The 3,240-nt window shown below is 48.7% G+C and overlaps 1 protein-coding gene and 1 long non-coding RNA gene across 3 annotated transcripts in view; one reads left to right on the top strand and one right to left on the bottom strand.

Moving 5' to 3' along the window:
• The window catches only part of AKAP1 (A-kinase anchoring protein 1), a 25,246-nt gene extending 23,054 nt beyond the window's left edge, over window positions 1–2,192 (bottom strand). The window contains exon 1 of the mRNA XM_026861763.1: window positions 2,180–2,192. The gene's annotated coding sequence lies outside the window, so the exon portion shown is untranslated. The remainder of the gene's footprint in view (window positions 1–2,179) is intronic.
• Window positions 34–3,240, top strand: part of LOC113487267 — a 6,388-nt gene continuing 3,181 nt past the window's right edge. The window contains exons 1-3 of one of the 2 annotated variants that reach the window (XR_003399755.1): window positions 34–814; window positions 1,640–1,779; window positions 2,442–2,610. This is a non-coding gene — a long non-coding RNA (uncharacterized LOC113487267). Of the gene's footprint in view, window positions 815–1,639; window positions 1,780–1,816; window positions 2,611–3,240 lie in introns of those variants that run through there. The other variant, XR_003399754.1, reaches the window with a different exon arrangement.

Below are 3,240 nucleotides of genomic sequence, written 5' to 3'. Positions count from 1 at the left end.
TCCCTGGGCCGTGTCCGGGCAGCGCCGCTGGCGGGCGGCTGGGCAGGTCTCTCACACGATGTGAGCTTCTCCCTGTGCCCTCCTGGCACATGCAGCCGCTGCCGGCAGAGCTGAAAGCCTCTTCTGCTTGCCTGATGCTGCGCCGAACGTTCCCCAGGCCCCTTGGAAATGAGAACGGAGGCCTCGCAGGGAGGAGAGGAAATCGCCAATAAAGGGGGAAAAAAACCCCGTGGCTGATGCTGTGGGGAGCTGGGGAGGAACTTCCCAGAAAGCAAACGAGGGCAGAGCCCTCAGGACAGGCGAGGTCCAGGCACCCATGGCCCCCGCCGCCATCTTAGTTCTTAAATGGGAGCAGCCTCAGGAAGCAGGACTGGAGAGTGGGGGCTTGGAAGACGCAGCCCCAGTGAGGCCAGTCCCGGCCCCCACCAGTGTCGTCACGGCAGCGGAGGTCGGGCTGAGAGGTTCTGCTCGCCTGCGGGTTCAAGCAGCCAGAGTTTTTTAGAAGGACACCATGCTGTGAGCAAAAAAAATCTACTAGCTCAGTGGGATTTTCTTGCACATACAGTTACTCATCGCTATTTATAGCATTATCACTTGAATATCCCTGAAGATGCAATCATCAGACTTTTTTTTTTTTATTCCTGCTTTGAAGGACAAACCTGTACTTGTTTTAACAAGTCCCATCACGGGAGCTGTTATTCTGCACGCCCCACCCACACAACCCAGGGATTTATTTTCATTTGAGAGCTTGTTAAACATGGCAGCAGTCAGCTGAATAAACCAGGGTTGGAGAAAGGATTCACACCCATAAATCGTGAACGTTGGTGGAGGGAAGGGACCATCCTTGCCTTGAAAGGGAACGGCCACACCTCAGAGCTGTGAGAGCCCGGCTTTAGTTTTCAGTTCTGACACCAGGTGACTGATCACATTCCATCCATCTAGGTTTGTGTGTTCTCTGTGCACCTTTCCCTCATAGCTGGGCCTAAGGGGAGGGTAGAGAAATAAACCCCAGGTCCCTGCAGCGGGGGGCCAGCCTGCCCCCAGGCAGCCCGAGGCGAGGCTGGTCCTCGCAGGGGACATCGAATCCCGCCGGAGTCGTGCCAGGGCTTCCCCCAGCGTCCCGCCGGCCCCGGGAAAGGGCTTGGGAGTTTAATGTTTGTGCATCTCTCTTGGCAGTTTTTTTCAGTGGGCTTAAAGTCTGTTAAGGGAGTTAGAAGTTCCGTTTGAAACTTCTGGGATGTCGAAAATATGAATATTGTGAAGGCTTGTTCTCCCAAGTCAGAGGTGTTTGGAAATATTTATGCCAGACAGCTTAATATTTAGGAATTGGCTGCTCACGTTACGGGCCAGTCTTACTGCCTGTGAATAACAACTTTCTCTTCCTCCTCCTGCAGTTTTGCCCTACGTACTGCTAGAACAGAATCTGTACCCCCGCATCCAAGAAAGTTCTGAATTTTTACTTTGCTTTTTTCCTGTAAAATATTTCAGCAGCATCAGCTGGGCAGGGAGTTTGTAGCTAATTCCCAAGACAGATCTGCTTGCTCCAAAGGTGCAATTTTTTCCCTAAATACAGGTTTTCCAATGGGTTAAAGACATAACTAAAATTATTTCTCCTTTTATTCCCTCACTGTGGCTACAGTGTGTTTTGTGATCTCAGGGAAGCTCAACTGTCCCAAAAGAGGAACTTCCAGTGGTTTTGGCAGCAGTGGCTGAGTAAAGCTCTTCAGGAACCACCTCCCTGCTCTCCTCAGTGCTGGATTAACGAACGTCTCCGCTAAGGTAAGGAAAATACGCTCCTAAACCCTAAGAGTTCAGCAAGTGCTGCTGTTCCTGGCAGGCAGGCCCTGCCGGCACCAGGGCTGCAGTGAGTCACCTGTCCCTGCGCCCGTCTGTCTGTCTGTCTGTCACTGAGCAGGCCTAAGGGAGCGTTTGCTACGCAGGAACAGCGAGATGCCTCAGCAGGAGTCGATGCAGTCACGCTTTAATGGGGTTTTACCTCCTTTTACGATTCACAGAGCCAGAGTATGAGTACTTAAACATTTTTAATAGGAAAGTCATATATTCCCTTAAAAGAAAAATAGATTTGATTAATCATTTGTCATAAAAGTTGCCTGACAGTTGAAACTTCAAGCTTCTAAGCTAGAAAAGCTCAAATAGACAAATTACGTTCTTTAAAGACCAAGCAGCTGTTTTATTAAAATATTAAATTTACATTTTAAAACGAAATATTCTGATTTATTATTCAATTATGATAATCTTATTGAAGCGACATGAAATTCATGACAATGGGCTTTATTCTGTCCAAACTCTGTCCTCAGTTACCCACCAGCAATCACTCCTGTCGTTATTTAGAACTGTGCAAGATCTCACACACACACACAGGCACCATTCTGGATAGATCCCAGACACCGGATTTCAACCCGGATTCTGTTTTTCCCCAGAGAAATGGGGTTTCCAGGGCTGGATCCTGCGCCTGCTGCCACGAGGCCCCTGGTTCCGACCCAGAGAACCCTCCGCGTCTCACCGTCACAAGAAACAGAAAAAGGATTTCTGAAGACACCAACTTCGTCCCGCAGCACAAGTGAATGACCTTCGAACAACTTGAGGCAGGTTGAATTTACATTTTACTTCCCAAAAAAAAAAAAAAAAAAAAGGAAACCAAAGAAAGAAAAACCAACCCCAAGTTTGGGTCACTTTTTCCTTTCCCACATTCCCTGGCTCTTTTTCATTTGTTGCTCTTCTGCATTTCAAGCTATCTGGCCAGGATCAGAGGCAGACTTTCTTAAACATATTGTGGTGTGAAAGGCTGCTCTGGAAGGATTTCTGGCCACCACTCTCAGTGCAAGATGAGTTGGAAATCTCCAAATAGAGCTGATTCTCAAAGACTTCCACAGCAATGCTGGAGGGGAAATAAAGAGCTTTGGAAAATGGCCATACTCACATCTCCAGGAGCTTGTGAACATTCATGGTAAGGGGGAACTGAGCAGCAGCCCCATCAAAGTGACACCCCTCTGGCTGGATCAGTATTTACATGGATCACGTTTTGCTTTGCAATGCTCTTTAGCAGTGCTAGCTGATAAGTCTCCTCGTTCATGCAACATATTTCCCACCACTGAGCTAAACAGACAGACGGGGACCACTTGAGTATACTGCCTGCTGCTGATGGAGATGAGGACCTGGGGGTTTGGACCCCAAACCTCTGCTCACACCACAGCTTGAGGGTTTCCTGGAGTGCTATAT

This window comes from Athene cunicularia, assembly GCF_003259725.1.
Source record: "Athene cunicularia isolate RWA chromosome 19 unlocalized genomic scaffold, athCun1 chr19_part1, whole genome shotgun sequence".
NCBI lineage: Eukaryota > Metazoa > Chordata > Aves > Strigiformes > Strigidae > Athene > Athene cunicularia.
The sequence above is the reverse complement of the archived record's forward strand: the minus strand, read 5'-3'. Positions and strand labels throughout refer to the sequence as shown.